A 24,340-nucleotide genomic window follows, 5' to 3' on the forward strand; every position below is an offset into this window, starting at 1 on the left:
CATTTTATATCCAACCAACAGTATCTGTAGCTACAGGCTATGTGAACTTTTGGACAATCTTGTGGCAATCTTGGAGGAAGATGCCAGCTTGAGGCTCCCAACTTAGAAGCTACAGCAACATTGGGTTATGACTTGGGGGCATTTCAGGGAGAGTTTCCCGGGGTTGGGAGAAGGTGCTGTGGCAGGGTGGGGCTGAGGAGATGGGGAAACAGTTACTCACTACTTCCCCTTTCGGCCTCTGTGTGGAAGGTGAGAAGCCTGCCTCCCCAATCACCTCATGTCCTGTCAGTGGTCACCCTGCCCACAGTCCCAGTGCACAAGGGGAAACCGAGGCAATAACCTCAGTGTGCTTCATTCTCCTGTCACCACACAGGAAAGGCTGTTGGCGGGACTTCCACAGCTCTGTGGGTCTACTGCCTTGCTCTGTGATTTACAAAAAGTCACTGAGCAACTCGGCAAGAAAGGTTACCATTTGCAAAACTGAACTGTGCTTCTTTACAGAGCAGAAAAGGAGGCTCACGGAAAGACTCTGACCCCATGCCTGGGCCTTCATTTACACACTTAGGATTCCTCTCTTTGAGTGGTGGACTCCAAGGGTCACACCCTCCATGCTTCAAAGTGGGAGATAGTGTAGGCCCTAGAAAGCTGGCCCCAGATTTCATTCTGCCTGAGCAAATTGAGTGGCCTTGGCATGTCTGTGGGCCTTGTTTAACTTAGCTCCAGGAGTTCAGCTGAGTAAGTTATTACCTAAATGTCTTCTGTGTGTTGGGCCCAGAGTGGTGGTGGAGGAGCAGTGGAACTCCTTCCCCTTGGAATATCTGGAGCTCAGGAAAGGGACCACAGTGTGAAATGGGGCGGTGTGGTTTTGAATGGCTTCCTGGTTGGTCACAGGGGACCTGAGTCCAGGAAGAAGGAAGCCACTGGGTGAAGGACCAGTTGGGGATTCAAGGTCTAAGGACAAAGGGACGGGGGACTTCCAGCAGTATCCTTTTGGGGGATGTCTAGTTGGGCACAGGATCTGGAGCCACTCCACTGTTAGATAGTGCTCACCGTGTTGTGTCATCACAGACTAGAAGAGGACAACACTCTAGCTGCAGTGATCGGGAGGTAGCCTGGCTGGCCCAGGGGCCTCAGACTGAAGGTGATGAGGGCAGTTGAAGAGCCATACTCCAGGGAGGCAGTGAAGATCAGTCTCAATGTCAGCATTCCATAAACAACCAAGTTTCCTCTTCAAGCATAGACTCCAGGAGTCGCCTGACCCAGCTCTGCCTCCGAGTCATGCACTTAGGACAGGCCACCGTTTTTCCCTGGTGCTGGCCTCCAGCAGCACAGTGAGAGCCATGGCTGTGGCTAGCAGCATGTATTGCCAGGTACTGTGGGCTGTACTTTTGTACCCCATTCTTGCCTTACTGTGGTACTGGTGACATCATGTGGGACTTTTTGGCACATGGGGTCTGCTGAACATATTGAGAACTGGTCTGGAAAGTCTGATTAGTTTTGAGAAAGAGTTTGTGCCGTAAATGCTGGGCATTTGTGTCCAACAAGAAATCCCAGAGCTGAAATACTAGAGTCCTCTAGATTAGTCCAGGTTCTTCTTATATGCCGTGGCTCAAGGCTGTAAAAGAAGAACCCAGCTATGGCACTTTAGAATGACCTTCCCAAGGTACTGCCACATCTGCACATGCTAAGGGGTCTGTTTGGCTACCTTTATGTTGAGGATAAGGGGAATTCTCTTGGCTACAGGTAACCCAGTAATTACAGATAAGAATCAGAGCCCATACAAACACCTCAGGATGTAGCCCTGTGCTAGCTCTCCACATGACAAAATGTGGTATTCCTGGAAAGATTTAGCTTGTTCTTCTGCTGCACAGGATCCGAGGGTTCGAAGACTACAAAGTCTGTTCTCAGCTGGCTCCCCCAGGGTATATATCCTGAGAAGCCAGGGCTAGAAGGGCTTTCAGAAGTTGCCTAGCTGTTTGTTCGGTCATCACTTAAAGCAGGGTTTCTCAACATGTGTCAAGACCCCTTGAGGGTTGAATGATCCTTTCTTAGGGGTCGCCTAAGAGCATTGGAAAACACAGATATTTACATAATGATTCATAACAGTATCAAAATTATAGTTATGAAGTAGAACTGAAAATAGTTTTATGGTTAAAGGTCACCACAACAGGAAGATCTGCATTAAATGGTCACAGCATTTGGAAAGTTGAGAAGCATTTTGTTAGAGGTCTTATGAGGGTTTTTGAGGGGGAACAAAAACATATATTTATATAATGATTCATAATTGTATCAAAATTATAGTTATGAAGTGTCAATGAAAGTAGTTTTATGGTTGGGGGCTCACCATAACCTGAGGAAACCATATTAAACAGTCACAGCATTAGGAAGGTTGAGAACTATCTTGTTAGAGGGGCCTCTGAGAGTATTTGGTGGGGGGAGCAGGGCACACTGGGGACTTAAAACAGAGTATGATCAGCCCCATGCCAGAGGGAGGGGTGGGACCGGGGACAGGGAGAGGCGGTCAGCTCAGCCTCAGCTTCAGTCTTGTTGCTTCCTCTGCTCTCAGAGACTCCGCCCACTGGGCCACTAAGGAGAAATGAAGGGTAGGGGCAGGTCAGGGGTAAGGGGCCTCCAGAAAGAATGTAAAAAACCTTCCGTTATTAAATTTTATTGATTTTTATTTTTTACCATGGTGAAAGTAGAACCCAGGGCCTTAGGCATGGTAGGTAAGCACTCTACCACTGAGCTACATGGCCTCAAATTCCTGTCAGTCCTTTTACTTTCCCTGTACTACCATGCCTGGTTCTTTTCTCTCCTCTTCCTGTCTCTATTTTCTTCTACCCTTTTTTTTTCTGGGCTCAAGCCATCCCTCTCCATAGCTAGGATGAGCTAGCGAGTCCCACACCCTGCCCCCTGCCTGTGCTATAGCATTGTTGAATGTGCATCTAGCTCTCATCTGTATAAGGACTAGTCTGGCCACAACTGCACTGGAGTCCTGGGCGTTGATGGCTCATCAAATGCTTTGGAAGGTGAGGGAGGAAAATTACTTTGGGTTTGAGGCCAAGCTACAAAAAAATACCTCACTGATTTCTCACGGCAAATCCTGCAAGCACAGGTGCAAATCTCATCTCTTTATTGGTGTCTGGCTTTGGTTTTGGTTTTGGTTTTTCAGCAGTGGAGATTAAATTTAGGGCCTCATGTATCCAAGGCAGAGTGTTAGGCTCAGCTATCTTTTTTTTTACTTCTTGAGACAGGATCTCACTAACTTATTCAGACTAGCTTCAAACTCTTTCTGTAGCCCAGTCCAGTCTTGGACTTGTGATTCTTCAGTGTCTCAAGAGGCTGGACTATATATAGGCCTACACTGCCAGTTCTGGCTTTGACCTTGTTTTGAAGCTGGGGAAACTGAGGCAGCCACATGTATTGCCAGAATTCTTCTCTAAATTCTGGGAAGTAGCAGCGTCAGAATTAGGATTCAGAGCTGATCTTTCCTTAGAGGTTGAGGGTGTGTGTCCCAAATACTGACTTAGAAAGAGTCTAGTATTTTCATATCAAGCCAAACTCATTGTTTCCACCCCTTCCCTCGGGCTGCAGCTTCACCTCTCTCTCATCTGCATGACCACAGCAGCCTGGGGCAGTTTCTGAGGGCTCATCCCTACCTGAGCCAGAGCCATCTGGTCTGTCTGGAAGACCCCCTTTGCTAGTAGCCCCCAGCCTTCTTCAGAGTGGTCAGTGCCTCCTGCAAGCTCAGTGAGTCAGAAACCGGGGTATGATGACACACTATCCCTCACCTCTTCTGGCCTTTTCTCATGTGCACAGCTGTGAACTGGAAGGCTGTCTGCTACTTCAGGGAAGGCCAGAAAGGTCAGATTCAAAGGAAGACAAATTTGTGGAACGATTGTAGGCAGGGTCTCCAGCCTCTTGGGCTGTTTCTTCATCTCTGAGATACACAAAGGTTCCCATCAGGACACAGACTGTGTTATTTACTCCGAAGCTCCAGTATAAGCTGCTGCCCATCAGAAACTCATCTGCATGTCAACTGGAGCTGGACTCAGAGAACAACTCCTGCGTCTTCCCCAGTTCTCTCTGGTTGTGTGGGTCAGTGGTTTGTTTGAAAAGTTGTAAGTTCCCTGGGGTTGTGGAGACAGCTCTTGGCCCAACGCATAGTTGATGCCTCAGGTCACAGTTCTACAAACAGGTGCCCTGATGTAGGCACCACAGGAAGTCAGTGGTGAATTCTCAAGTGCTAACTGTTGCTATGTAACAAGCCGTGTGGTGCTGTGGCTTCAAATAGCAGTGGTCTTGGATGTGGGATCTGTGGGTTAGGGAACTGCTATATTCTGCTGGTCTTCCAGGATGACTAGATAGAAGAGACAGCCCAACAGACATGGCCAGAGGGTAGTATCTTTTAGCAGAGCCTCTTGGATTTCTTATTGTACCTCAACTCTTGAGAGGAAAGAAGAATTTTTGCCATAAAAGGGCTTATGGGTCCTGGGGTGAGTTCCCAGAGCATCAGCCACAGGTCAAGGGGGCAGGTGGAAACCATCCACCAGATGGAAACTGAGAATCTACCTTAGGAGCGAGAAGTACAACCCACAGTGGCTAGGATAGGGCGGGGAGGGGAAAGGCAACACCTGAGAGTGAGGATCCTTGGGTCTGAAAGACAGTCCATAGAGGAACCCTGTGCTTCTGGGTGAGGGAAGGTGAAGTCGGGTGGGACGTACCCTATGACCCTCCTCCCCACCATGTTTTTTTGGGGTGGGTACTTTTTGTGGTACTGGTGTCATGTGCATGCTCTGTAAGTGCTCTGCCACAGAGATCTACCCTGGGCTTAGTGCTTAGGGTTTCAGCATAGTTTTAGGAGTGTGAAGCAGTCTGTGGTTATTGGGGGTGGTAGCAATTTTGATTTACTCAAAACTGTTCTCCTATCCTCTGGTCTTGCAACTAAGTCTAGACCATTTCAGACCTTTTTCCTTGTCTACTTCTACATGGCCTTTCATCAGCAAATGATACTTCACATGGCAGCCCCCTCCTTCCCTCTATGTGGTCCCCTAAAGACATGCAAGCCCCTGCCTTCTGAATCTACAGCCATAGGGCAGCATGCAGAGAGGTATGTGCCCCAAGTTCCCAGACCTAGCCCAGGGATCCATTATGACTAGAACTTCCACCACATTCTATAAGTTGGCCCCACCTCTGGATTGTAGGACAGGCCAGCTCCCACCATGGAGAGACATGGATGCTGGGAGGAGGGTCTGTGGCCGTAGTTGTGGGATGCCATTCAGAGGATGCTGCTGGAGCTTGTATCACACAGGCTATACAAGTTTGGTTCACAGAACTAAATGTTATCCTGGTACGATTACACTTCAGCCACTCGAACCTTAGCATGTCTGTTCTGTGTGCTGCTCCCAGTGAGGTGTGTCAGTGCCAGGTGCTGCAGCTTCTGCTGGCAGGAGGGGACCCTAAGAGCTACTCACTTCCAGGGCCTCTTCATTCTTCAGTTTCTCCAGCCATTAGCCAATGATCTTACGTTGATATTTAAAGGAGACAAAATTAAAATATCTGTTTCTGGGTCACATGGTGAGAGCTCAGTGGCTACATGCTAAGAAATAGAAGGGGAAGAAAGGCTTGGCATTGACTCTCAGCCCTGGGCCTTGGTCTGCTTGCCTTCATCACCACCCAGGCCCTGTGCTGGCCACTTAGCCTCCAAAGTGACTACCTAGGCTGAGTACTGACCGAAGGGGCTCTGGGTCTGTGGGGGGTAAATTGGCTACCAGTTCCCAAACTCCTCAGGGTTCCAGAGCCTCAGCTGCAGCTTCCCGCCTCACCCACTGAAGCAAACCCTCCCTTTGATCCTTTGCTGCCCTGCAGTGGAGCAAGTGAGCCTCCCATCTGCCTGCCAGGCTTTTCCAGGAAAGGGTTTGGCTGCTTTTCATAGGAAACTGTGAGACACCCCCTCCCCTCCCATAGAGCTTAACTGAAGACCCGGTTTGGGAGACTGCAGCTGGCAATGCTTCGGGTGTGTTTGGGTTTGAAGGATGTCAGCATGTGAAAAGCAGTGTTTGTTTGGTCTGCCGCAGTGTTGGCTGTACATATGGGATGCAAGATTCCTTAAAATAAGTCAAGGCTCCCGGCTTGGGAATCCCCAAACCTCCAGGAGCTAGAATCTCTGAGAAGTGTCAGCTGTGTGGTAGGGTAGAGGCTCTGTTGGGTCCTCTGGAGGCCAGAGCTGGGGCTGGTTGGCCTCTGCGCTTTGTGCAGGGAGGGAGGTGAGGTGTTATCTGCCACTTCCTGTCCCTGCCCTGACATATGACATCACATCTCAGCCCTCAGCCCTTAACTTGTGGCTTAGCTAACTCTGTATTTGCTCTCATACACAGTTCTCGATTTACTGGCCAGAAGACTGCCCTGTGTACGTACTCTCCCTGTGCAGAGCGTTTGTCTTTGGATTGGTATAACCGAATAGCTGAAATGAGATACTTTATAAAGAAAAGAAGGGTGTTTGTTTGAGAAAAGAGGTTTATTTAGCTCAAAATTCTAGTAGCATTTTAGGCTGCATCTCAACATCAAAAGGGCAGTGTGTGTGTGTGTGTGTGTGTGTGTGTGTGTGTGTGTGTGTGCGGGTTTATGGGTTCCCGTGCACACAGAAGGCACTCACTAAATATTTTCTGGGTGGAAGAATGAATACAAACTATGGCAGCCAGAAATGTATCACCACACTGACCTCTGGCCATGTCTTCTCTGGGATCTATCAGACAAGTGGAGTGATAAGCTGAGACCCCGCCCCGCCCCCCATGACCTTTGCTCACCACCAGATCAGCACTGCTCCCTGCAGCACTGCACAATTTAGCCGAGTTCTGTGCAGTAGTTTTTACTTTTGAATTCTTTGGATATTATATTTAATTATTTTGAACAAATTAATTAATTTGAAGTCGTGTGTGTGTGTGTGTGTGTGTGTGTGTGTGTGCATGAGTTTGTGAGTGTGTGAGTGTGTGTGAGTGTGTGTGTGTGTGTGTGTGTGTGTGTGTGTGTGCATGAGTTTGTGAGTGTGTGTGTGTGTGTGTGTGTGTGTGTGTGTGTGCATGAGTGTGTGAGTGTGTGTGAGTGTGTGTGTGTGTGTGTGTGCATGAGTGTGTGAGTGTGTGTGAGTGTGTGTGTGTGTGTGTGTGTGTGTACATGCACACATGCCATGGTGTACCTATAGAGGTCTTTTAGGAATTGAACTCAGATTGTCCAGCTTGGTGGTATTTTCCAGCATTGAGGACAGAACCCACAGGTTCGGGTATACTAGGCAGGTTCTATACCGCTGTTCTAAATCCCCAGCCAAATAAGCTTAAGGCAGAGTTTTGAGAATAATTTGACAAAGGCAGGCTTCTCCCATGCCCCTTTAATCCCAGTCACCGTTAGTAAAATGTCAACAAATCTGTTCTGGTACATTTATATATTTTTTTCTTGTCTCTGTTTGTGAGGTCACAACAAATGTACAATGAGACGTTTACCCCTAAATAATACTCCAGCATCACCACGGTCCAAATGAAGTTTATACAAGCCACATTTTTATTTTGGCATTTGCTCCAATCAGATTCTTTACAACAAACTTTTCCTCCCTTTTCTTTCCCCTTCCTCCCTCCCATCTTTTCTTCCTTTTAATTTCTGAGACAGGGTCTTATGTGGCCCAGGCTTGCCTTGAACTCTATAGCTGAGGATGACCTTGATCTCTTGACTTTGCTTCCACCTTCCAAGTGCTGGATCACAGGTGCTGCCACCACTCCCGGCTCCATCTAATTCTTGTGTTGCTTTGAGTCTCTGTGTGCTTTCTAACGTCTTTACTGAAGGACAGTGTGCATGCGATGAAATCCAGACACTGTGACTGTGTACCTCCACAGCATCAGCATTTTGTCCATGTTGGGTAACCAGCACCACGGCATTATTTGAAGTCATTCCACTCTACTCCCTTGTCTCCCACACATCCTTGGCACCTATCAGCTGTCATGTCTCTGCAGAGTTGTCCTGGAAGGAGACCTGTGGTGTGTGGCTTTTGTTGTCTTGCTGTGGATTCAAGGGCTGTAGCATGTCTACACTTTATTTCCATGTGTGGCTGAGTAACATCCTACTGTACATTTCTGGTTTGTGTGGTCTCTAGAAGTCAACACTGGTCGTTGTCACTTTGGCCCTTTAGAAATGGTACTGCTGTGGGTTTTTACCAACACTTGTGAATGGACATAGTTTCCATTTCTCAAACAGCAAACTATGAGTGTAGTCTTGGGTTAGATTAGAAAAATGGGCAAGCTGTTCTCCAAAGCAGAGGCCCCTTCCCATTCCACCACACTATGCCACTGAGGGTGTGCTTTGTGTCCTATCCAACATTAGCTGTCATCCACAGCAATTCCAGCAACTTCTTTGGTGTGAAGGGCTGCCGTCTGTGGCACTGATTTATATGAACTCTTTGATGAATGCTGTTAGGGGTCTTCTCCTACATTCATAGGCCTCATATTTCCCCTATGGGGGAAGTATCTCTCCAACCCTGAACTTGGTTTCATTGAATTATCTCACTGAGTCATTAGTTTTCTTTATGTTCCAAATATAAGCACTTTTCATTGGTTACAAGACTCACAGGTATACTCTCCTGTGAATGGGCATCTTCTCACTTTTTGGGGGTGGTTTGAGACAGGATCTGTCTACATTGCCCTGACTGTCTTGGAATGCACTATATAGACCAGGCTGGCCTGGAGTTCTCAGAGATAAACCAGCCTCTGCCTTAAATGATGTGATTAAAGGTGTACACTACCCCCCCCCCCACTATTCTCACTTTTTTTCTTTCTTTTTTAAAAAGTGTGTGTGTGTGTGTGTGTGTGTGTGTGTGTGTGTGTGCACGTGTGCTCGCATATGCACACACCGTTCTATCTGCATGTATATCTGCATGCCAGAAGAGGACATCAGATTCTATTATAAATGGTTTTGAGCCACCACGTGGTTGCTGGGATTTGAACTCAGGACCTCTGGAAGAGCAGCCAGTGCTCTTAACCACTGAGCCATCTCTCCAGCCCTTCTCACTTTTTTGATGGTCTTTTTTGATATGCAAAAGTTTCTCATTGTGATAATGTCTCATTTATTGATTTTTATTTTATCCTTTGCATTTTAGTGCTGTGCAAAAAATAATGGCCTGACTCAAATCAGTCCTATGATTTATCTAAGAGCTTTGGAGCTATCTGTTTTCCATTCAGATCCTTGATTGTTTTGAGTCAAACACAGGCAGTAGGAGGTCATTGTTCAAAGTGTCCTTTTGCTTAGAGACAGCCAGCTGTCACAGGGAAGAAGCAAAGGCCAGTGAATTACCTCAGCACCTCCCTTTAACAGAGCTTAGTTTTGTTCTCCTCACAGTATTAGGAATTGAACAGACTTTGGAAGATGCTAGGCAAGTACGATGCCACTGAACCTCTTTATTTCGAGGCAGGGACTCACTGAAGTGCTCAGGCTTACCCTCACTTACCCAGTAACCCAGGCAGCCCTTGACCTTGAGACCTTCCTGTCCCAGCCTGCTGAGCTGAGTGGCTGGGCTTATAGGTTTGCACTACCAATTTTATTATTATTATTATTATAAATATATTTTTTGAACTGAGGATGGAACAAAACTCTGTGTGCTGGGCAAGCAACATCTTACTGAGCCACACTCCTGGCCTGACCATACATTTTTAAATGCTATTTTCATGATGTTAAAACCTTCCCCCCATTTAAAAAGGTTATCTAGATGACTCTCCAGAAGGAAAAAAAAAAGAGTTTGGAAGGCTGAGGGTGTATCTCAGGGCAAAATGCTTGCCTAGCATACAAGAGGTCCTGGGTCTACCCAGAATCCCCACCATAGTCTTGTTACACTTGTTCTGAACACATGCCTATCATGGGACCCTCCAGTGTGTCAGGGCTAAACACCAGAAGTGATGTTTATTCAAGTGGGGCTTCACAGACCGAGTTCTTACATTTGAAAATCCATGGCAGAGAACTAGCTGGGAGGTAGAGGTTCAGACTAGGTAAGGGAAGCATCTGATGCTGTGGTATCCACTCTGCCCCAAACTTTCAGATGCCAAAGAATGATAAAAAGAGCCTAGTTAGGAAAGCCCCTGACCTGTATGTGGGAGCACCATCTAGGAGCACTGTAAGGACAGAGTGTAGGTACAATGCCTGCCTGACATACAGCAGGTACCAAGTAACAGAAAGTCCTGTGTGCTGCAGGCACATGGCCATGTCTGCCACCTTGCCCTCCTTCCAGGTGCTTCTTCTCCTCTATCTCAGCAGCGTCTCCTCTCCCCAGCTGAGCAGCCCCTGAGCCTGACTCCTGCTGCAGCTCCCAGCCCTGCACCCTTGCTCTAGCTTCACTGCTGACGGCCAGCTTTGCAGGGTTTGTGCAGGATGAATAGCCCTAGAGCCCTTCATCGGGTGAAGGGCTCAGCTACTCAGTGTGGCTGCTTAGTTCCTATTATCAATAGCTACCATCTGTAGACCTGCCCAAATCCTTGTCCTAGAAGTGCTGGACAAGGCAGGAGCCCAGAAAACAATGTGTAGAGGAGATGGTTATCTTTGGAGCTGGATCTAATGGGTTTGGACACAGCTAAAGAACATTTAGGAAGTTTTGTGCATGGGCCGGAAGCTAACAGTACTTCACCATTTGCAGTCTCTGTCTCTATTGGTGAAGTTGTATGTATGGTTGTATCTTTATACGTTATTTGTGTTTTTGTTATCTGAGCTACTTAAGTGAACTGGACTTTAACATTTTTTTGAATTGTAGTTTCTGTTGTTGATTTGAAGACTTCTTTGCATACGGAATAAAGCAGAAGACTACAACAAACACATGGTGACAAGGCACAGCAGTGTGTGCTCAAGGCCATTAAGTTTAGTCTGACTGCTAGAAGGTGCTGAAGATGAGACTGGGTGAGGAACCTTTTTATCCCAAGAGCATAGGAAGCTGTAGAGGAGCTCTGAGCAGGAGAGGGGTCAGATGGAGTCAGAGTTTGACAATTGCTCTTCATCGGGTCCAATACCAGATAAAAGGAGAAGCTCAAAGGGTAGGCTGGGGCTGGAAAGTACAGGCCATGACTGTCTGGCTGAAGAGTGCTAACCCTTGTTTTAACTACAGGAAGAAGGCACAGACATGCTTGCTGATGATGGACAGGTGAGAGGGAGGGAGAGGGAGATGGAGGATGGATGGCTTCTGCTACACAGACGTCCTGTGCTGCTAGCATCTGCACTGTTGTGAGCACACTCTTTTGTGTTTTGCGGTCTTCCCCTTTTCTGTTCCCTGACTTCCTCTGTACATAGAAGGGCAGGGCAGGGAAGGATCCAGGCTGTTCTCTGGGTGAGTAGGTTTGGTTGCCCAACATGAGGCTCTGCCTCAAACATCTCATACCCACATGGTATCTGCAGTTTGGTCATCTGTCCCATGCCACAGGACTGACCTCTACTCCAGACAGATGACAGGGCTGTTGCCAGGGTAACCCCAGACAGGAAACATGAACTAAGTATTTCCAGGCAGGACATGGACATGGGAAAAGCAGATCAGACTGGCCCTGAGGGAACTAGGGTGATCTCAGAAATCACTTGGGTCCCTTGACCCTTCGCTCTGCTGTCCCCATCTCCTCCAGGGCTATTCCAACACCCAGTTAGCTCTTCTGCTGAGAAGGTTCCAGACTGTCAGTGTGAGGTGGGCGTTTGTCTAATGCTTCTTGCTCACTTGGTAGAGGAAACTGTAGGGTTCAGAAGGGACACCCTCTATACTGAGCTCACACAGGCAATCATTCCAAGCCTGGGCCAGAGCAGGCCCTAAGCACCATACCTCCCAACATCCTGTCTAGGATCAGAAATTGCTATTTTCTTTGTAAATGTTTACATTTATTTTATGTGTATCAGTGTTTGCCTACATGTATATATGTGTACTGTGTGTGTGCCTGGCTCTCATGGATCTTCTGGGACTGGAGTTAGGATGGTTGTGAGTCCCTATGTAGATGCTGGGAATTGAACCCAGATCCTCTTCAAAAGCAACACGTGCTCTTGACCACTGAGTTGTCTTTCTAGTCCCAGAATTTTATTATTTGCAAACAGATTTAAAAAAAAAAAAAAGCAATACATCCAAGCCAGGTGTCCTGATGCACGCCTTTAATCCCAGCACTTGGGAAGCATAGGCAGGCAGATCTCTGAGTTTGAGTACAGCCAGAGCTACACAGAGGAGGGAAAACAGTAACACATGTATATAATAAGATATATACTTATATGTGTGTAATATGTGTACACGTGTAAGTAGAATGTTTCAGTGGAAAGTCGGTCTCCCTCTTTCCTGTTCCCAACTCTTCCTTGCCCTTCCCTAGGTGTTGTTGTGCCTGACCCTGGTTCATCCTTGTCAGAAATAGTACATGCAGGGACCACAGAATATCTGTGCCCTGCCCCCTTACTTCCAAAGGTACAAATACTTAACATACACATGCAGGTCAGCCTTCATGGAAAGATCAGGAGGCAGAAGCAGCCACTAGCCTAGGCATGAGAAAGAAGATTCAGGAGTAGATTCAGCCACCTCCCAATACTGCCACCCTGGAGGCCAAAGCTATTTCACACAGACCTTGGAGGTGCAGGGGTATTTAAGATCCAACAAACCCATCATCAACTGAAAATGTTTGTTAGAAAATTCTTTCAATATATGGACTGACTGACTCTCCAGCTGGATAGCACCCGTTATGTAGATCAGGTTGGTGTCCCATCCCTCACCCCAACCCTGTGGGACACCTGTTTACTGCCTCTGCCTCATCCCGACATCTTGGAAGATGGTCAGACTGCATCTTACTAGCTCAGAGAAAGATCAGAACTCAAGTCTAGCGTGTGTTCACCTTCGTATCCCTGAGGACATGACATCACCATTGTACAATGAGGGAAGCGTACGTTGAAAAATCGTAGCTTAGGGACTGTCTGTACTTGGCTTTTTGAGACACAAGACAAGCAAAGGAGAAATGTGGGTGCTGGAAACCAAACTTGGTCCTCTGTAAGAACAGCAAGTGTTCTTAACCACTGAGCAATTTTTTTATCCCCTAAATAGGTAGATTTTTAAAAAGCAAGTGAATTGAATTGTGTTTTGATTACATTTCTTTAATGTGCATTTAATTACAAGCAGGAGTGAATATTTTTCCTGAACGGCTTGCATAGCCTTGGCTGTTTTCTAATGGGTTAGTCATCCTATCGATTGGAAGGAGCACGTTCTGTGTTAGGGAAATTAACTTTCCTCTCATTTTTCTCATTAACTTGTCCTGTGCGTGGCAGACATTGTTTCAGGGTGCCATTTGTCTTATCTTTACCTTGTTTGTGGTATTTTGATTCCATTTATATAGTCTAATTTGATATAGTTCATTCGGTACATCAACATCTGCTTTCTTGGCTTCTGGGAATGAAGCCTCTGCACAGTGCCTTCTGCACACCTTCCACACATCGGTGCGGCCTTGAAGGAGGCAGGATGTGGATGCTATCGGTTCCGGCTTGGAGAGGAGATGGGACCTGGCTGAGTCTATCACCTGCCTTCTACCAGCCTGTAACTGATCTCCACACCAGCAGTATTAGTTATAAAAACTACACAAGAATCTTCCTCCTTGAAGGACTACTTTTAAAATTGTTTTAAAACTAGTACAGTAGGCTGGGCATGGGGGTACACAGCGTTAATTCCGGAAGTTAAGAGGCAGGGCCAGGAGAATATCTGTGAGTTTAAAGTTGATCTAATGTAGTCCCAGGCTAGCACAGGCTACATAGTGAACCTTGTCTTAAACAAACTAAAACAAACCATTGCTCTAACAATGTGCAAAGCTATAACTAGATTTGGGGGAGGGTAAGACTCACCCCTTGGCCTGTGAGCCCATCCTACTGCTCTACTATGGGCACTAGCAAGATGCCATGGGTTTACTTTTCAGGTGGGGAGAGGTCTCAAAAATAATCTCCCAAGTACTGGGTTTGCAGGAGTGGGCTATGAGGCCTGGGTTTATGATTGTCAGGGGTCAGGAAAGACATACCAGGATCTAGACTGTCCCTTAGCTTTGTTATCAATACCCAATATTTTAAGATTCAGAAAGTTCTTAGAGTTGGGTGTTAGCATGGTAGCTAACACCTGTAATCACAGAACTGGGAAGGTTGAGGCAAGATTATTATAAGTTCAAGACTAGCCTGGGCTACATAGTTCCATGAAAGCTGGGGCTAGATGAGACTCCGTCTCAATAAATTAAAAAGCAGAGTATAAAACAAACTAGAAGCTCTGAAAGAGGAAGTGCCTTGTCCAAGGTCATCACAGCCTAATGGCAGCCCTATCCAGCCCCATCTGCTCACACATGACATCACTCCCCCAGATTCCTCCAGGCTGGACCGCGGCAGCCCAGTCCTTGCAGCCTCTTGCCTCGCCACTTCTATACACAAGGGGGCGCTGCTCAGATGCAGTGCCCTCTCCTGGCGCCCTTGCTCCACCTGGTGGGAGGAGTGGGGCCACTGCTTAGGAAGGACAGCACCCTTTTCGGGTGGGCTGCTGTATGCTCCCCACGCCTCTGATCTCCACTGCACACCCGGCAACGCTTTCTCACCCTTGTATTTTTTTTAGGCACAGCCCTGCACACGCACCTTTCCTGTTCTTATCCCTTCCAGACCCAGCTCTCCTAATACAGTCTGTTTCTTTCCCAACTTAAGAGTTCCCGGTGCAGACTCCCCTACCCCATTTTCAAAGACAGTTGCCAGGCTACCTGAAACCCGTCACAATATTTATTTGGTGCTAAGTCCATTGCTTTAGAAGGATAAGGGGTGCAGCTTCCAGGCCAGGGTCCTTCGTCTTCCTTTTGCCCAACAGAATAGTGTGGGTCCTAAAGGGAAAGCAGAGGGGCGTGGTGCCCAGATAAACATCAGCAGTCCGGACACAGAGTGACTCGCCCTCTCTGGCCAGTCTCAGAGAACTGCGGACCGTGTGGGAGAAGGAACACCGGCCAGAGGGGATTCGGTTCTCCTTGGGAAGTGTGGGCCAGGGCTGTTTTTAGGCTGGGTGTTGATTTGGGGGATCTTGAGGTACGTAGGAGAAGGGAAAGGTGCGGCTGTGCCGACGACTCCGCGCCGGTTTTCTGCGTGCCTGGCCACCTGGCCTATCCGCTGCGGCGGCCCCGCGGCCTCCAGCGCCCTCCAGTCGCCCGGGCTCGGGTGACGTCGTTGGTTGGGGCGGCACCCGTCCTCCCCGCCCCCCGACACACGCGCGCGCACATACACCTTCGGAAGGGGGAAACTGAGGCCAGGCAGAGAGAGGACCCCCCGCCAAGGTCACGTCGGGCGGGGGCGCGGGGTCAGGCTCCGGTTCTGTGCACCCCTGGACCCCGCGCCCCGCTGGCCCGACGCGTAAGGGCCGCGCTCACGGCGGGTCGGCGCGCGCTCGGCGGCTGCGGGCATCGAGAGGTAGGAGCGGGCGGGCCGGGCGCGGAGCCCCCTTGCGCGGCCGGGCTATGCGGACCCCGGCGGACTAGTGGAGCCGCGGTGGTTTCGCGCGCGCGCGGTGCTGACTTGCAGACTCTGGGGACCCGGAGCCACTGGCTTTGCAAGCGGGGCGGTGCGGGGCGGCCCCTGGGACTGGGACGCGCGGAGGACGCGGCCGAATAGCTTCTGCGCTCTGCGGGCGGCGCAGCGGGGTGCTGGCGATCTGGGTGGGGGCAGGCGCCTTTCACGCCAATGCGGTGCCTCCCGCTGTGCTCGGAAAGAGTCCGGGGGTCGCTCTATGACCCTCGCTTCCTTTCTCCTTCCCCCTCCTCCACCTGGAGAAACACCGCCAGCGCTTCCCATTCCCTAGCCTGCTGGCGGGAGGGAGTTAGAAGCATCTCAGGAATTTGCTCCACACTGCTGGACGAGCTGGGAGTGGGTGAAAGCTTAGTTCAGGCGGAGCAGCCTGGGCCAGAGGGACCTGATCCAAAATTGGCCCTGCTTGTGTGGCCTGGGGCAGCCCCTCCTGCTGGATCTCGGTCTCTGGGGGTCCTCCTGGTAGGTTCCTCCTAGTTAAATCAGTTCAAGGGTCAAGGCTTAGGAGCAGGACAGAGTGAAACCTCTGGACCTGGTTCTGTATTATGCAGGCAGGCTGTAGTATAGTATTATAAAATTTTTGGGGGCCTGCTAAAGGAAACCCCATTCCTCTCTAACAGCCTGGGCCTGGGACCTTCGGGTGAGGCTTGGTTTGAGAAATCTCACCCCCACTCTGACCACAGCAGCTGTCCTTATTCTGTGCCTTGGCAAGCTTGGTCAGCAGAGGTGTACAAGGACCTCCCGCACCTCCAGAAGTCCCAGGGAAAACTCCGGTTCATGTTTCTACTGGGTAGGACCCACTCTAAATTGCCAAGCTGTAATCTGTCACAGCTGATCTGTCACTGGAGCAAACTGAGCAGAAAGATGGCAATGGGTGTCCCCTCCCCTGGCTCTGTCCACTTCATGAGCTTCCCAAGGACAACAGTGGGCACTGCCCGTCCAGTTTTGTCTGTTGCTCTGAGCATGCTCAGTTCCTACCTGGTAGCTAGATCAGGAGTCTGGCTATGCACATTGCTGAGCCACTGTTCCATTTCATGGCCAGCATCTGCCTGACTGTATTATACTGACCATAGTGTAGCCCCTCTCCAACTCCAGAGGAGGTACCGGCATGGCCTTCTAGTCACCCTTCCCTGCCCCCAGTATTGTGCTCTGTTCCTCATGGACTGGCAAAGTGGCCAGACCTCTCAACTCACGTAAAAGCCCAGGAGTTGAATTTGAAAACCAGATGCAACCCCTGCCATCCCCAGTACTGGAAAAGACAGGCTATGAGGTGGTTCAGTGTGTCACATTGCCCGTAGCCCAGCCACCGAGTATTGTACTGGAGAGAGTACCCAAGAGTCTGATGACAGAGAGAGGCGGGGATATGTCCAAGGTCACACAGCACATTCAGCATTTGGGGGCCTGCTCCTGTCTCCCAAGCATCCCAGATATTCTTGGATAGCTGGTGCCTGGGAAAGGTGCCATGAAACTGGAGGCCACCATAGAGAACTGTGCAATGGAGGGACTGTTGCTCCCCTCTGTAAGGGGCTGTGGCTCTGCAGTTTGCAAACATTAAGTAATCTTAGGTCTTATGACTAAAGTTGCCACTAGGCTCAAGGCCGCTTAAAGGGCCCACAGCACTCACTGATATGGCTTCCCTGCCCAGCTCTGCTCGGCCTGCCATCCTATGACAGGCCACTTCCAGTGTCTGGAGAAAAGTAACGAGGCTCTGGCTGGAATGTTGATCCCCCTTGTCTTCAGCTAACCTTTATGCCAGCCTTCTGACGCTAGTGTGTAGTATATCTAAGCCTCTAACTGTTCCTAGGCAGGAACAGTTCTTGATGTAACCTCTCAGTACAGCACAGTCTATATGTGGCACCATTCTCTTGGGAAGAGTATCTTCTGAGTCCTCTTCTGACCCCCTCACTCACCTTGCCCTGGTTCCGCTCCTGCAGGAATGAGCTCCCTATACCTGACATCTAGAAACTGGTTATATGTGTGTTCTCTTCTTTGTCACTTCTGCCTCTTGTGCTGAGTCCTTTGCAGGGCACCATCGTTACTATGGCAGGATGCAGTGACCTTAGGCTGATGGTGGTTCATTGACTCTCGGTCTCTCAGCTCCAGGCTATCACAGCAAGAGTCAGCTGGGGATGCCAGGCAGTGAGCAGGCAAGTTCTTAATGACTCTGAAGAACTTCACGACTTCCCACCCTGTCTTGTGCAGTTGAAGCCTAGCAAAGATTTCTTACTCACCTGCTACATGACAGGCAGGTCGCAGGGACCTCAGAGGTAGCATCCATCCCAACTGCAAACCCCCCAGGCCAGTCTATTAGTTTACACATTGGTCTGGAAGCTTCATCTTAAAACAATGATGTTACTCTTACAGACCAGCAGGAAGAATGTAGAATCTACTGCCTCCAACCTCCAATCCAATGGTCTTTTCAAAGTGTGTTGGTTACCCTAGAGCACTGGTTGTCTGCCAGTCTGTCTGCCAGGACTCCCTCAGGGACCCTACCTTGGGGTAGCGTATGGTTATACATATGAGGCTCAGGGTTCATGTTGACCCACATGGGTCTCTGACCCACTGTCACTGTGTGTGACAGTGGAGACATGTGTAGGCTGTTGAGCTCCTGCTGCCTCTGTAGAAGGGAGTCTTATCTGCATGTGTTCCTCCTCTACAGAAAGTGCCTGTTTCTAATGTTTGGGGCTAATAGAAGTTTTGTCATAACTGAGAACGTAATTAAGTTCCTGTTCACTGGTGGTATATCAGATAGGCTGAGCTTTGATGTTCCCCTCTGGGGGCAGCTATTTAACTCCAAGTCTCCAGTGATGTGTTTTGTACCTTGTGTTTCATTCCTTCAAGGGCTCAGTGGAACAGTGAGGGGATGGCAAGAATCCTGAGGGCGTTTCAGTGTAGCAAGGCACGGATCAGGGCTTTCCAGCTGCCAGGTCTGTCTGGGGAGGCTTTGGGCTTAGCCTGGGCATTTGGTCTGAAACAAGCCAAGAAGGAAAGTGAGTACCTCACAGCACATCCAGGGACAGCAACTGGTGGCCCTTGTTACCAGTGAACTTGGAGAGTCTGACAATCCTAAAGCTGCCTCTCTTGCTCCTAAGCACAAGTCCTTTTCTGAGCCAAGCTGAAGCATCCCTCATTTTAACCTATCATCACCCAGACTTCCCCACAGTAGGCAAGGGCTAGGTTTGTGTCTTAGTTAGGGTTACTATTGCTGTGCTTAAACAGTAAGACCAAAAGCAGCTTGGAGAGGAAAGGGTTTATTTCACTTCCAGTTTCGTACAACAAACAGTTCATCATCAAAAGCAGTGAAGGCAGAAACTCACACAGGGCAGGAACCTGGAGGCAGGAGCTGATGCAGAGGCCATGGAGGAGTGCTGCTTACTGGCTTGCTCCTTATGGGTTGCTCGACCTTTCTTATAGAACCGAGGACTACTAGACCAGGGTGGCCCTCCCACAACAGTCACTAATTAAGAAAATGCCCCACCCTTGTCTGGGTGCAAAAAAAAAAAAAAAAAAAAGCCCCTGGTCCTGTGAAGGCTTAATGTACCAGAATATGGGAATGCTAGGGTGCTGAGGTGGGAGTGGGTGGGTGGGAGAATCTTTATAGAAGCAGAGGGTTAGGGGAGGGGGCATGGGAGAGAGGAGGAAAGAAGAATAACATTTGAAGTGTAAATACACAAAATATTAAATAAAAGGGAAGAAGAAGACTGAGGACACAGCTCAGTGGTGCACTGCTGGCCTAGCAGTGATAAGACTCTGTTCAATCACTTGTACTGGAAAAGGGAGGACTACTGGAAAAGCCTAGCATGTCTGACACGTAATGCGCACTCAATAAATATTTATTGAATAAAAAACAGAAGAGGAAAGCATAAAAAAAAAGAAAGAAAGAAAATGCCCTACAGGCTTGCCTATAGCCAAATTTTATAGAGGCATTTTCTCAACTGAGCCTCCCTCCTTTCTGATGATTCTAGCTTGGGTCAAGTTGACATAAAAGTAGCCAGCACAGTTTGGAAGTTACAAGAGGTGCACTTGGATGCATGTGGCTTCAGAGGCAGGACATAGGGACAGTTGTTTATGTCCTCAGGCCTGTGGAGTTTTAGATCCAGCTCTCTGTTTCCTAGCTTTGAACATGACTTGGCCCAAGTCACTAGTCCTTCCAGAGTCTCTGTTGCCATTTATGTATTATTTATTATTTATTTACTTTTCAGTTCTTAACTTTTTGAGACTGGGTCTTGCTGTGTGGCTCAGGCTGCCCAGCACTCACTACATATATATAGCCCAGGCTGGCCTCCTGACTCAGTAGCCCTCTCGCTTCAGCTTCCTGGGTTGAGATGTCAGGTTGCAGCCCTATGCCTGGCTTTCTTTCTCATTGGGGTGATGCCAACACCGACCACCAGATAAAGGCACAGAGGAAGGTAATTCTGTGCAAGCTCGCTGCCTTACGGTTTCTAGTTACTTCCTTTATGGGGGATGACAGAAACCACCTAGACCCTCACAGTCCAAACAGCAATGTCAGGTCCACATTTGCAGAGTGATGGATTTTGCTGTCAGACCTGATGAACAGAGGTATCTGAAAGGAGGGCGTAGAATGAGTCCCGCCATTGCCTGGTAGCCTTGAGTCCTAGCTTGGGGCCACGCCTTTCCCATTCCTGCCATGCAGAAACAACATCCGTGCACAGAAAAATGAGTAAAAGGGACGTGGGTTTGTCCATCAGGCGCGTTCACCTCTTCTCACCGGCAAAGCACTGGTTAAAGTCAACCCCATCTCAGTGTGTCCATGTCCTTCTTGACTTGTTGAGTTTGAATTTGGGTAATTCAGGTTCTGTTCCTTCCTGAGGTGTACTGTCATCTTCCTAAGGTCATTGGTCCCTCTTAGCAGCCCCTTCATCCCCTCTGATGCGGCCTTGGGAGAGATTTTATGGTTTCGGTTCCTCCTTTTTCAATCCCCATCCTCATCTTTCTTGATGAACTCTCACACATTTGAGGAATTCAGTCCTACTCACAATCTACCTTTCACAATAGGACTCAACCCCACACAGAATGGATTTGTGTGCACTGAGACCCCCTGGGGCTTATCTCCTAGGCAGCTCAGCCTCTCTGGATGAGGCGATCTTAAACTGCACTCAGTCTTTTCCCTCCCTGTTGTCTCAGAATCAACAGCAGGCTCTGGGTGATAGGGCCCTGCAGGGGAAAATGGCCAGAAGCAACCAAAGGGCAGACACCACACACACACACACACACACACACACACACACACACACACACACACACACACCACCAGCTGCTGCTCCTGCCAAACAGGTCCTGGGGCCTCAGGTCACATGTCCAGCCAGCGCTGACTCTGGCACTGGTGGATTAAGCAGGGGCTCAGGATTTATGACCTGTGCTGGCCTCTGACTGGGCGGAGGGCTGGAAAAACTCAGCTGCAGGAACACAGAGGCTGCTGTAACTACCTCTCTGCAAGAGGCCCCACCTAACACTGGACCCAGGTAAGGAAGAGTAGTGCCCCACCCAGCTCTGGGTGCATCTAGAAACTGAATATCCCATCCCAGGGTCTTTTTTCTAGGTGTTTAGGAAGCTGGAGGTGACTCCCAGGCTCCAGTCTTCAGCGCTTGCCTGTCTGCCAAAGCTTGACCATGGCACAAGATTTATACCCACCAATCCCTCTTTTCAAATGTCTGTTCTGCACTGGGAAGGAGTCTGGCCCTGGAGCCCCTTTTGGATCAGTGGTCAGTTCCTGAGCAGATAGGACATAGCCTGCTGAAAAAACAACAACAAACAGCCTTCATTTTATTTCCACAAGAGGGGAAGAAGGGCTGAGGACCAGGCTCCTCACAACCACCTCTTCTCCTACCTTACAAAGTGTGGAAGAGTGACTGATATGCAAACTGAGGTCCCAACGCACTTTTCTATATCCAGCATCATCCAACATTTTAGTGGCACACCCACAGGGACTTGCATGTTACAGGCTCTGCTACTGGTCCTCAGTGGGTTTCCTGGGTTGTATGACAAAAGGTAGTCATACTAGTCCTCTAGTGCAGAGCCCAAGGTTTTGGGAAGAAAGTTAGGGAAAAGCATCTGGGATCCTATTCAGTCATGCACAACCCTCCTTACAGTGTGCAGTTAGCCTGGACTGCTGGGATTGACTTGGCATTGTACTGTGGATATCACAGTATATCTACCTTACTGTTGATTTCCAGAGACTCTGAAATGCTATGATGAAGCATTTCTACCCTCTACACCCCTCAGTCACTTAGTTCAGGCTGTTTTCACAGATCAGTAACTGAGGTCCCTTAGTCTTCTGGAGTTCTTAGCTCCCGTCTCTTTCCTTCTGTGTTATATGTATGTCTTGTGACTCAGTGCTTGCTACGAAGTACAGATTATGGTCAAGAATTCCACTGTGGAACAGTGTACAGAGGAGGGTGTGTGCGCCCCTCCACAGAGCAAGTATGAAAGCACCCTGGGGTGTGTGTCAGGTATACATTGATCAACTACCACGGTGTGTTCTAAAGGACCCCTGGCAGCTTGCTGTGACTTTGTGTCTACCCTCTCAGAATTGGGCCCCTAGCGGCCACCTCCCTCCAGAAGGCAAACAGATTGTCAGACTCTGGCACCAGACTGTCCTCGTCAGCAGGGCTGGAGGGAGGCTGCAGCCTGGCACGGGGCAAACAGCAGGGATTGTGAGCAGAAAGAACGACTCCTCTGTGCCCAGTAAGGCCCCAGGGCAGAGACTAGACCCCTTCCCCACCACCAGATGATTCTGGGTTTGGAGTGGGGGTTGGTGTTGAGGCCTAGGGACCTGGCTTGGGCCCAGCCTGACTGCCAGCTGGCCACTGTGTGACCTTGAGCCAGCTATGGCGACTGTCCCCCAGGCTTCTGACTCAGTGGGGTGCCCAGGCTGTGGCAGCTGCCGTAATTGGTAGAGGAACCAAGCAAACTGTACATTGTCACCTCAGCCACCAAGACTGAGGAGTGTGATGTGGGAGTAGGGGTTATTTGCAATCAACATTTAGTTACTTATAAATACCTTATAGACAAGGAAGCTGAAGACAAAGAGCTAAGCCTGGCCTTGTAACTTTTTGGGCCTTCAAGCTTCTTATCTCTGGCCATTTCCATATCTCCCAGAGGGCTGGGGCAGGACTTTATCTCACCTCTGGTCTAAGAAGGGAAGGTAGCAGGTAGCTGCATGGGGTCACAGGTCATATATATTAATTAGCCCTCACCTGGACTCCCTGCTCCCTCCAAGAAAAACAACTGACCTGGGGAGGAGTGGCAGGGACCAGAGCTCACAGCCATTTCAGGGGACTAGAGCCTCAAACTCCTGTTTGCACATGTTGAGTTTATATACCCACAGTGGAGGCCTGCACTCTTGCCCCGTCCTAGGCCTGAGCTCTGTGTCCCCCAGAAGAGGGCCTGTGGATTCTCACAAAAGAACCCTGGGGAAGTGCCTTGTGAATTCTGGTCAAAAAGATGGTGCAGCATTTTCTCTTTTTCCCTTCCTGGCTATGCATCTGGTCAGGGCAACTCTGGCCACTCCAGCCCTCTGTCTGTGTAGCCTAAGCATTAACTTCCCCCAGCTCCTGATTCTGCGAATGTTCCAAGGGTGAGGATGTGGACAGGGACTCGTATGAGCCAGCATAACTCACTTCACCCACAAAAACTTGTTCCAGCAGCACTAAATCTATGTTGAGCCTAGGGATAGGTACACAAACAGCCTGTCTTTATCCAGAGAAAGGACCATGTTCTCTCACAGGTCACCCAGGAGTTGAGGCACTGAAAGTGGGCTTGAGTTAGTCAGATGCAGTTCTCCAGAAAGGCGGCAGGTGGCAGCAGCCCCCAGCTGTGGTGGGTGGTCTGGCCTAGCTGGCCTAGACAAATGAGGTTGGAGACTGCTCCCTCCTGACTTGCTAGACTTCTCTGCCCCTCACCCACACACCATCCTGGGCCCCACATGCTGTTATCAACAGCCCATCTTTCATCCCCTCTGAAGACTGTCCCACCAGCTCTGCTCTGGCTATCTTCTTAAGCCAAAATAAATTTGCCCCCAGGGCCTGTCCTAGAGACAGATGGAGACAGCTGTTGGAACCCCTCTTGCAGGCAGTGGAGCTCAGGAACTAGACTCATAGCACCTGGGCTTAGATCCCAGCTTCACAGACTTCAGGATTAAATGCTGGTTACAAGAGTGGGAGCACAAGTGAGTGAGCAGGTGTCAGGTAGGGAGTCCTAGATGTCATGACATTCTATCTGTGCACAGGACAGACAGATAGCCACCCCTGCTGGAACTTGGTGACCATGGTAAGCTGCAGCATTAAGGTATCTGGTCCAGCACCCCAGTACTGCCTCTTGCAAGCTGAGTACATTTGGGTTAAATCTTAGGTTCCTAAGGCACCTGGCAGGAGTTCATACTGTGTATGCCAGAGGCTCAGATTGTGCTGTGGGTGGGATGGACAGTCCCCTAATTCTGCCTTTAGAATTAGAATACACTCACCCCTTTCAAGACAGGGCTGAACCTGAGCGTCAGAGGGGCTAGGCATAGGTGAGGTCATATGGCCACTGTTGAGGCTAAGGACATTCCTTGCCAGCCATGTCCCTCAGATATGCTCCAACGAGTTGTAAGTTCAGATCATTTTAGTAACAGCTGCTGTCAGTCTGTTTCACCTCACTTTCTCCCGGTGGGATTTTCTGGAGGTTATGTGCCATGTTGGTTAATGGAATGGCACTGTTGTCTTTGTGCTAAAAGAATGTGTCCTAATTTTTGACATGGTAAATATTGATAGCCCTCATGAACAACTTGCAG

General features: G+C 49.1%; 1 protein-coding gene across 6 annotated transcripts in view; it reads left to right on the forward strand.

The window, feature by feature from the left end:
• Window positions 1–24,340, forward strand: part of IQSEC1 (IQ motif and Sec7 domain ArfGEF 1) — a 117,125-nt gene that overhangs the window by 28,051 nt on the left and 64,734 nt on the right. Inside the window, exon 1 of one of the 6 annotated variants that reach the window (XM_080915000.1) lies at window positions 14,968–15,057. The exons of the other annotated variants lie outside the window; for them this stretch is intronic. The gene's annotated coding sequence lies outside the window, so the exon portion shown is untranslated. Of the gene's footprint in view, window positions 1–14,967; window positions 15,058–24,340 lie in introns of those variants that run through there. 6 annotated transcript variants of the gene reach the window in all.

Source organism: Micromys minutus (assembly GCF_963924665.1).
Source record: "Micromys minutus genome assembly, chromosome: 3".
Taxonomy (NCBI): domain Eukaryota; kingdom Metazoa; phylum Chordata; class Mammalia; order Rodentia; family Muridae; genus Micromys; species Micromys minutus.